The following is an 11,658-nucleotide window of genomic DNA, read 5'->3' on the forward strand; positions in this document are numbered from 1 at the left end:
AAGCAAACAAACAAACAAACAAACAAACAAAAAAACCAACAAGGATTGGGTTATTGTTGTTATTCTCATTGAGTTTTGTAAAGAAAAAATATAATTTTAAATATTTTTACTGCAATTAAATGTCTGTATTAAATTCATTCTCTATCCCCAGCCTCCTCATCACAACAAAAATATATTAGCAGAGGAGGAAGAGATAGTTTAATGAGCAGAGTGAAGGTTTTACAGCAGAGATGCCTGGGTTTTATCCCCACTACTATGTGGTTCCCCAAAGCAGTGCTGGGAACAACCTCTGAGAGCACAGCTGGGCTGAAAAACACTGCTGAACTGACCTTAAATAAAGGTCAGTTTGTTTTTCTTTATTTATTTCTTAAATAAAGAAAAACAAACAAAAATCTTATGAACAAATAAAATGTGTTGTGTTTGCACTTTCTTTTTTTGTGAATGATTCTTTCCTATATCTTTTATCCTTTTTTTTTTTAATTGGAGTCTTGAAGTTTTGCTTTTCAAACCAGTTGAATTCTTTCTAAATATAAAACTAATGGTTGGTTGTATATTAGTTTGGTTTAAGGATCTACTTCTCTTCTCTCCCAACCCCTAATTAAAGTACAAATAACACATTAAAAATAGTTTGTGGCATATGATCATCTAATCTTCAATAAGGGGGCAAGAAAAGTGAAGCGGAGCAGGGAAAGCCTCTTTAACAAATTGTGCTGGCAAAACTGGACGGCTACATGCAAAAAAGTGGGCTCAGATCTCTGCCTAATGCCATGTACAAAAGTAAGATCAAAATGGATTAACGACCTCAACATCAGACCGGAATCCATAAGGTTCATTGAAGACAAAGTTGGCAAAACCCTCCATGATATTGAAGCTAATGGTATCTTCAAAGATGTCATGCCACTGGCCAAGCAAGTGAAAACAGAGATAAACAAATGGAACTATTTTAAGCTAAGAAGCATCTGCATCTCAAAAGAACCAGTGACCAAAATACAAAGACAGTCTACAGAATGGGAAAGGATATTCCCCAAATACGCATCCAACAAGGGGTTGATATCAAGGATATACAAGGTACTGGTTGAACTCCACAAGAAGAAAACATCCAACCCCATCAAAAAATGGGGTGACGAAATGAACAGAAACTTTCGCAAAGAAGAAATCCGAATGGCTAAAAGGCATATGAGAAAATGCTCTACATCATTAATCATCAGGGAGATGCAGATCAAAACCACAGTGAGATATCATTTCACACCACAGAGACAGGCCCACATCCACAAGAACAAAAGCAACCAGTGCTGGTGCAGTTGTGGCGAGAAAGGAACACTCCTTCACTGTTGGTGGGAATGCCGACTGGTTCATCCCTTTTGGAAAACAGTATGGACGATTCTCAAAAAATTAGAAATTGAGCTCCCATTTGACCCAGCAACACCACTCCTGGGAATATATCCCAGAGAAGCAAAAAAGTATAGTCGAAGTGATATCTACACTGGTTTGTTCATTGCAGCCCTCTTTATAATAGCTAGAATCTGGAAAAAAAACCTGAGTGCCCAAGAATAGATGACTGGTTAAAGAAACTTTGGTACATTTACACAATGGAGTACTATGTTGCTGTTAGAAAAGATGAAGTCATGAAATTTACATACAAGTGGTGCTACATGGAAAGTATCATGCTAAGCGAAATGGGTCAGAAAGAGAGGGATAAACATAGAAAGATTGCATTCATCTGGGAAACATAAAGTAACAAAATAGGAGACTAACACTCAAGAGTGGCCGAGATTAGTACCAGGAATTTTACTCCATGGCTTGGAGGCCAGCCACACATGCTAGGGGAAAAAGGAGCTCAGATAGAGAAGGGAGCACCAAATAAAGGGTGTTGGGAGGATCCTCCCAGGATGGGAGAAGCATGCTGAAAGTAGACTATAGACCAAACATGATTGCCACTCAATGCCTCTTTTGCAAACCACAACACCCAAAAGGAGAAGAGAACAAAAGGGAATGCCCTGCCACAGAGGCAGTGTGGGATGGGGGGGATGGGGCGTGGGTGGGATACTGGGATCCGTGGTGGTGGGAAATGGGCACTGGCGGAGGGACGGGTATTTGATCATTGTATAATTGAAACCCAAGCACAAAAATTTGTAAGTCTACAACTGTACCTCTTGGTGTTTCACTAAAAAAAAAAAAAATAGCTTGTGGTCAGGGGTATGGTGCCGCCAATAGGTAAACCACTGTGGGGCAAGCGCATCAGCAGCCTGAAGGTGACTTCAGGCTTCCTGATACCCAAAAATTGCCGCTGTGCCTTTCGCTGAGCCCCAACAACTTGGGACCAAATTTACCAAGATGATAAATGGCCAAATGTTAGGTATGTGGAAGCCACACCCGCAAACCGCCTCTGACTCAGCTATACAAGCTCATTTATTGGACTTATTTCAGAGACCCATAAAAATAACTTGAAAGAGATCAAAAGCACAGTTAATCTTGGACCCGTGCATGGCTGAACAGACGGGGATAAACTGGAGTGGGGCCGGTTGACCTGGGGCCCGCCCAAGCAGAGTCTCCAGCAGCTGCTTGTTTCCACAATCCAAACTCACCACCATACCCCTGTCCTGACTTCACTGTCTCAGGGTCAACCTCACCAAATTACAATCTGCCGAAAATTCAGGTTATGCGGGTTTTGTGACTCAAACCTCCAGGCTTTCTTGGGGTTGGGATGCCCTACCTCCCCCCACTTCCCTGTACTTCCGGAAGCCTCAGCAGTCATAGCCAAAGTGGCCACCCAGTTGAAAAGCTACTCGAGCCTTACCATCCTGATAGAAATACTGAATGCCCCGAACAAACACCATGACCTCTTAGCACCTGTACTGCAGACCGTAATGCACAAAAGAAAAAGGAGAGAGAGAGCAAAGAGGAAAGTGCCTCCCATAGAGGGAGAGTGGGGGCGTAGGGATGGGGTGTTGGGGCATGGTGGTAGGGAAACAGGGGACATTGGTGGTGGAAAATGTACACCGGTGGAGGGATGGGTACTGGATCATTGAATGACTGAAACCCAATTATGAACAGCTTTGTAATGGTCTATCTCACGAATGTTCAATTAAAAAAATTTTTAAAAAATGTAATGTGGGGCCAGAGTGATAGTATAGTGGATAGGGCATTTGCCTTGCACACGGCTGAACCAGATTCAATCCCTGGCATCCCATATGGTCCCCCCAAGTACCACCAGAAGTAATTGCAGAGCCAGGATAACCCCTGAGCATTGCAGGCTGTGACTCAAAAACAAAACAAAAGAAAAGTAATATGAATTCATGCCCAATTCAATCAGCTTAATCAATGGCTGAATAAATAGCATTTATTCCTACATTAAATAAATAAAAAAGAGTTTAAAATAATAGCTTGCAGTGGGTGGGAATCAAACCCAGAGACTCATCCATGTGTAGCATGCAGCCTGTCACTGAGCTATATTCTTTTAACTTGAAAAGATGTTTTGGCAGTTATTTGGGACAATGCTGTGGAGGGGCGGCATGTCATGGGGAGATGGACCAGGGGTCTCACATGTGCAATATTTACACTGCCCCTACTTAAGTGGGACTCCCCTCCCTCAACCCCCTCCACTCCAACGGCCCAGCCATAGAACGGGGATTTTATTCCTTTTCTTCCCTTTTTTTCCCTTTTCTTCTCTTCTCTTTTGCATGGTCTAAGGGTCTGGCTTGTTTTATGAGCATAGAACATGGAGATGGGTAAAAGAATTTACCAAAAATTTAGCATATGGGGGCTGGAGTGATAGCACAGTGGGTAGGGCGTTTGCCTTGCATGCGGCCGACCCGGGTTCTATTCCCAGCATCCCATGTGGTTCCTCGAGCATGGTCAGGAGTAATTCCTGAGTCCATGAATCAGGAGTAACCCCTGTGCATCGCTGGGTGTGATCCAAAAAGAAAAAAAAAACGGATTTATTGAGTCCCCTAGTGAAGGAGAGCAGGCTAGACTGAAGGGAGCCTCCAGGCGGTGTTGAGATCTAGAGATCTCTAGACAGCCTTAGAACTGAGGGATGGTGCATGTTGCCCGCAGGTGGTAGGTATTGTAGCAGATTTCTGCAGCCCATTTTCTGCTTGGGGGTTTTCCACAGTGTTCTCTTATGTCCAAAGTAGCAAGATGTATTGGGAACTGAATGTTCCTGGGGTCAGCTGATCTGCACAACTTCACTCAAAATATTATTTTGTAGCCCACTTTGCAGTCCACAGCATCCCCCCCTACCCCCCACCTCTGAGGTGTGAGGACAGCCTTCTGTTTCCTGAAGCGGCTTCCAAGTTAAAGCTGTCCCTACCAATTGCATTGGTGAGTGGTGGAGGGAGGTAGAAGGCCTGAAGTGACAAATTGTAGGTTCTGAGTATAGGGATTAAGAGTTTGTCCAGTGAGTTTAACTCTACGTTTCAGTGAGAAGAAGCGTTGGCTTGCGAGTGGGAGAACTCCATAGACAGAATGTTCAGATCAGGAAGGGTTTAAATCCTTTGCAAGGGATAAAGGCCCTCCCGTTGTTCATCGATTTGCTCGAGCGGGCCCAGTAACGTCTCCATTGGAGACTTTGTTGTTACTGTGTTTGGCATATCAAATACGTCATGGGGAGCTTGCCAGGCTCTGCTGTGCGGGCGAGATACTCTCGGTAGCTTGCCGGGCTCTCCGAGAGGGGCGAATTGCAAGGGATAGATGTGTAAAGTCAAATTGCTGGGCTGCCCCCAGATACATACCCCAGTATTGGAGTAGAGTAAGGCATGCTGGGGGCCCAAAGTGGTACTTGCAGCATCAGACCTGTAACAAATTCCTTTCTGGAAGTTTCTCCCTCATCAATCTGCTTTCACATACAAGCACCTTCTCCACTTACCTGGTTACTTCAACTTTGTTTATCTTTTTGGAACATAATTTTCTTTTCTTTATTTAAAACTCTGGTCCTGGGCTGGAGCTATAGTATAGTGGGTAGGGCATTTGCCTTGTACGTGGCCAATCCGGGTATGATCCCCAGCATCCCATATGGTCCCCTGAGCACAGCCAGAAGTAATTCTTGAGTGCAGAGCCAGGAATAACCCCTGTGCATCGCTGGGTGTGACCCCAAAATTAAAAAAATTAAAAAATAAAACAATAAAACTCTGATCCTTTAGGTCCCCCCCCCCCCCCAGAAGAGAGATCATTCTGTATCTGTTCCTTCCTTCTGACTGACTTTATTCAGTGTAAGATCCTTTAGTTCCATCCATGTTGCTGGAAATTGCATGATTTTGTTATTTCTCACAGGTGCAGTGTTTTCCACTGTGTAGACATACCACAATGTCTTGATCCATTAATCAGGAGTTGGGCATTTGGGTTGTTTTCATATCTTGGCTATTTTACTAAATGCAGCAATGAACACAGGTGTCCATATATCCTTTCAAATGAATATTTTTGTCTTCTGGGGATAGATACCACACTGGTGATGGGTCTGATGTTGTAATTATGTCCATAAGAAACCATTGAAACCATTGTTAATGGTATTGTAAGCCAAAAACTGAAAATGAAAAACAGCCAAAAAAAACCCCTCTGACCTCTTATCCTTCTTTATTTAAACCCCACCCCTATTTTTAAAAAAAATCTTTCTCTTCTTACATGTTTTTTTTTTCCATAGACACGCATTTTGCTTCACACTATTCAACCCTTTGTTCCCACAAACACTGAGAAGCAAGGAGACCGTCTAGCACCTTGAATTTTGAAATGATTCTGTTCTTATTTTCCCTTCAGTCTCTAGCTGGACTTTTGCTCACCGCACAGTCAGGAGTTTCTGCAGTGCTGTCCAGTGAATACAGAGAGGAGGGTGGAAAGGGGGAGGGCCAACAACAAATGCTGCTAGTCTGGACCTGCCACCAAGGCCCTCTGCTCCACAGCATGGGCTAGGTCACTCAGCAGGAAAGGTCACTCCTGGCGAGAAGGAATGCTATAAGGTAGTTCCTGAAACTGATGCAATGGGCAGAAATCAGCAAAATCAGCTAGGCCTCAGGGTCCCTTAAGGAAGTAAAACAGTTTCAGTGTCCCAGCAATGAAGCAATGTGGAACTAGCCAACCTGAACCCACCTGGGAAAGTTTCTGGACCCAGCAAGTGGACTCAATCAATCACTATACCCCAGTCAAAATGCCCCAGAAATTGTCTTTTCTTAACCATAAAAGAATGAGTAGCCTATGTAACCATAAACTGCTGGTGGAAACTATTGTTTACCTATTGCCTGACCACTGTTACCTTAGACACTTGCCAAAACACTTTTGCTTGGTAACTACGATTTTTTTTCTGAAACAATAAGGCATATACTGCTTATGTAATCAAACTCTATATAAACTACTTGCTGCCTGAAGTCGTTATCAAGAGGCCACTCTGTGGATGAGATAGTTGACCCCAGCATTCTGGAATAAAACTCCTACTGCTTTTGCGTTATCAAGTTAGTGTTTCTGTCTGTCTCGCCACTTGGAAACCCATAGTCCCAGGCTTAACGCTGCCAAAGAGAGAAATTGGGGATGCTGGTGAAGGGATATCCTGGTGTCAAAACATTGCATGCCTGAAACTCAATCATAAATAACTTTGTAACTTTTGTAATTCAATTATCTATATCTATCTATCTATCTATCTATCTATCTATCTGGGTTTGTTTTATGGGCCACACCTGGCTGTGCTCAGTGCTTATTCCCAACTCTGCACTCAGACATCACTTCTACCTGTGCTCCAGAAACTGTGTAAGATGCTAAGGATCAAACCTGGGTTAGCCGCGTAAAAGACAAACGCCCTACTCACTGTACTATCATTTCGGCCACTAACTACTTTTAAAATTTTGATTGTTTTTAAATTTTTTCAATTGCGGTACCATTGGTTTTCAAATTTTAGGGGTATAATTTCACATTCTCCACTCATACCCACTTAAAGTATCAATAACTGTCCACCATGATCCATGAACCTTCAGCCTTTCGCCTCCTCTGTCTCTCTACCGACCTTGGTTCTGCAGTCAAAACTAAAGGTGTGTTTTGGTTTGGCTTTTCTGCTCTCTTGATTCGTGTCTATACATTCTACATATATTTTGATTTTTCTTTAACCACAAAAACTTAACTCTTTCTTTCTCTTTTCTTTCACAGAAAAACAATATTGAAGCTAAAATGCAGTTAAAAAGAGAAGGACGAATGAACACAAACTGGAGTTGAGGATGATGAATTCTATGTTAGGCTGGAAACAGGTGAAAATCCCAGTGTGTCTACTTAAAGCCATTTTCCAGCCCCAGAACACTACTGTGTGTTCTTTACATGACGTGAAGCTGGAATGTGGGGTCCCATCTGCAATTAATTTTCTCCCCCCTCTATTTTTTTGGGGGCGGGGGACATCAGCAAACTTGGACAGAAAGTCTATTTTATGAAACCAAAAAACTTGCTATGGAATACTTTCTACTTGAATTCACGAACATCTATTTAAAGCAAACTGGATTCAAATATTATCTTTTTTTTTTCTTTTGCTTAACTGATTTTAGCTTGTTTGCATGTTTTTGTTTGTTTGTTTTTGATTTTCTTTTGATCACACCTGGCGGTGCTCAGGGCTTATTCTTGACCACATGTGATGATCATATGTGGTACCTGAGATTGAACCTGGATGGACTGGTAAGCAAGCCCCCCTACCTGCTGTACTATCAGTGTTTAAGTGTTAAGTGGGTTATTAAAGACAATTTGGAAAACACATAAAAGTTGGAAGATAAATGTGGATGACAAAACCAACACTAAGGATACAACTTTAGGCCACGGAGATTGTACAAAGGTTAAGCACTTGCTTGGCACGTGGTTGCGACAACCACAGCCCTGGTATGAATCCTGGGCGCTGTATCTGTCCCCTGTGCACAACCAGGAGTATTACCCTGCCAGGAGTGATCCCTGAGCATAAATCTAGGTATAGCCTTCCCTGAGTGCCTCCACGTATGGCCTCAACCTGCCTCTTAAAAGTGGATGGTCTGTTAGTGTATTTTTGACACTCCTAATGAAAAGATACCCAAGGTTAATGCTGAAGAACATCAAGTGTAGAGCTTCGACTGAGAGAGTCAGAAAGCTTGGAAATATCAGGCAATTTGCAGAGTTCACCAGAAATAATGCTTGCTGGGAGGCTACAATTTTTGAGCTCAGTGTGGACCAAGTCAAACTGTCTTGCAAAAGATTGGGTAGGAGGTAACTCCCTTTCTCCCTTCCTTCCTCACTTCCTCTCTTCCTTTCTTCCCCTCTAGCAGGAGCGGAAATTCCCTCCAGTGTTTTATCAACTGGGTTACATCCCTGCCCCAAATGTGATTTTTTTGGGGGCGTGGGGAGCATACCTGGTGATGCTTAGGGCTAACTCCTGGCTCTGCACTCTGGAATCACTCCTAGCAGACTGGGGGATTAAATGGGATGCAGAGACTTGAACCCAGGTTAGCTGTATGCAAGGCAAGTGCCCTACCTGTTGTACCTGCTCTGGTTCTACCTGCTCTGGTCTCTCAAATGTGTTTTTAAGTTTAAAAAAGTATGTGTGTCTATACATCTGTAATTTGTATAATGAAAAATGAGCAAATCTAAGCGAAATGAGTCAGAAAGAGAGGGACAGACATAGAAAGATTGCATTCATCTGGATAACATAAAGTAACAAAATAAGAGACTAACACCCAAGAACAGCTGTGATAAATACCAGGTTGTTCACTCCATGGCTTAGAGGCCAGCCGCACACTCCAGGGGTAAAGTCAGCTCAGATAGACAAATAAATGCTGCTGGGAAGATCTGCCCAGGATGGGAGATGCCTGCTGAAAGTAATCTATGGACCGAACATGATTGCCACCCAATGTCTCTTCTGCAGACCACAGCACCCAAAAGGAGAGATAGAACAAAAGGGAGTGCCCTGACACAGAGGCGGGGTGGGATGGGGGATGGGGGGTTGGGAGGGATACTGGGATGGGTGGGGGTGGAGAATGGGCACTGGTGGTGGGATGGGTACTCGATCATTGTATAACTGAAACCCAAGCACAACAACTTGTAAGTCTACAACTGTACCTCATGGTGTTTCACTAATAAAAAATAAATAAATTAAAAAAAAAGAAAAGAAAAATGAGCAAATAACATTTTTTAAAAATTTTTATTAGTGAAACACCATGAGGTACAATTGTATATTTACAAATTTTTGTGCTTGGGTTTCGATTATACAATGATCAAGTACCCATCCCTCCACCAGTGCTCATTTTCCACCACCACGGATCCCAGTATCCCTCCCACACCCATCCCCCCATCCCACACTGCCTCTGTGGCAGGGCATTCCCTTTTGTTCTCTCTCTCCTTTTGGGTGTTGTGGTTTGCAAAAGAGGCATTGAATGGCAATCATATTCAGTCCATAGTCCACCTTAACATGTATCTTCCCTCCTGGGAGGATCCTCCAAACACCCTTTATTTGTTGTTCCCTTCTTTATCTGAGCTGCCCTTTCCCCTAGAGTGCCAGCTGGCCTCTAAGCCATGGAGTAATCCTCCTGGTACTGATCTCGGCTATTCTTGGGTATTAATATCCTATTTTGTTACTTTATGTCCCCCAGATGAATGCAATCTTTTTATATCTATCCCTCTCTTTCTGACTCATTTCGCTTAACATGATACTTTCCATGTAGTACCACTTGTATGTAAATTTCATGACTTCATCTTTTCTAACAGCTACATAGTACTCCATTGTGTAGATGTACCAAAGTTTCTTTAACCAGTCATCTGTTCTTGGGCATTCAGGTTTTTTCCAGATTCTGGCTATTGTAAAGAGTGCTGCAATGAACAAACAAGTGCAGATGTCACTTCGACTATACATTTTTGCCTCTCTGGGATATATTCTCAGGAGTGGTATTGCTGGGTCAATACCACAAAAAAAATAGAAAAAGAAAAGTAAGCAAATCACTTTGGTTTTAATTTTACTTTTGGGACTATGTGTTGTACTCCAGGGATTACTCTTGGCTCCACACTTTTGTGGGAGGATCATGCGCAGTAATGCTCAGGGGACCATCCAGTTCTGGGTAGCAAACCCAGGCCTTCTAAGTGCAAACAATGGGCTCAGATCAATAAAATATCTCTCCATCTGGAAAAGTGTACAAATCTCAGGAGTTTTCACAGATTTGGGAGGGTTCCTCAGACTCTTACCTGGTGGATATCCATACCCTGCCCTGGGAGGTCTCACAAAAGCATTTTAAGGGGTTAAGGAGAACTCAAAACCCTGGATCTCATGCCTAGCATGCATGGGGGAACTGCAAAGCTGTTATATCCAACAGCTGACCTGACTATTGGGAAGGGTCTCTCCACTCTCAAGTACTTCTTGGGAGTCCCCAAATATATAAAGGCATCTTCAAATCTTAGCAATACAGATAATTAACACATATATTTTTAAAAAGTATTTTTTAAAATTTTGGAATAATTACATATCTATAGAAAAGTTATAGGGATTCTTCCTCAGTTTCCCCTAATGTCAGCATCTTACATGCTAACACCAAAATTGTTGGTATTAAAATTACTATGAGCTAAAATCAAGAATTCATTTGGAACTTACTAATTTTTATTTATTTATTATTATTATTATTATTATTTTCTTTTTGGGTCACACCCGGCGATGCACAGGGGTTACTCTTGGCTCTGCACTCAGGAGTTACTCCTGGCGGTGCTCAGGGGACCATATGGGATGCTGGGACTCGAACCTGGGTCAGCTGTGTGCAAGGCAAACGCCCTACCCGCTGTGCTATTTCTCCAGCCCCTTTTATTTTTATTTTTTAATTGAAGCACTGTGAAATAGACCTTTACAAAGCTGTTTTTGATTAGGTTTCAGTCATGCATTGTTCCAACACCCATCCCTCCACCAATATACATTTCCCAGAACCAGTATCCCTAATTTCCCTGTCATCACCCCACCCCCCACTTCCAGCCTATCTCTATGACAGGTGCTTCTCCTTCTCTCTCTCTCTCTCTCTCTCTCTCTCTCTCTCTCTCTCCTCCCTCCCTCCCTTTCTTTCCTTTTGGCATTATAATTTGCAATATAGATACTGAAAGAGAACTTAGATATTTTTAAATTCAACATCTTTTCTCTGCTCCAGAATGCATCTAGGACCCGATATCACAAGTAACAACTTCTCATTCTTTCCTTTTTTTAATTTCTTTTTGGGGGTGATATGCCTGGCAAGGCTCAGGAGTCACTCCCAGCTGGGCTGGGGGGCCGTGTAGTGCTGGGAATGGAAGCTGAAGTTCTCTTGTGAAAGCATGAGCTCCAACCTTTTGCGTGGTATCATTAGCTCTTCTTCCCAGTTTTTCACTGACTGTCATGGTTTTGGGGGAGTACTCATGAAGGAATTTATGGAATAAACCTTAATTAGGAACTGTAATACTTTTCTCATGATTAGACTTGGGCTATGCTGTTTGGGGGAAGAAGACCACACAAAAGTATAATTTGCATTATCTATTATCAAGGGCACTACTACTTTTGTTTGTTTTGGGGTCATACCTAGTGATGCTCAAAGGGTACTCCTGGCTCTGCACTCAGGAATCATTCCTAGTAGTGTTTGGGGGACCATACAGGATGCTGCGGATTGAACTCAGGTCTGCCGTGTGCAAGGCAAGTACCCTTGGTACTATCACTTCAGGCCCTAGGGTACATAC

This window comes from Sorex fumeus, unplaced genomic scaffold (genome assembly GCF_029834395.1).
Source record: "Sorex fumeus unplaced genomic scaffold, SorFum_2.1 ptg000029l, whole genome shotgun sequence".
NCBI lineage: Eukaryota > Metazoa > Chordata > Mammalia > Eulipotyphla > Soricidae > Sorex > Sorex fumeus.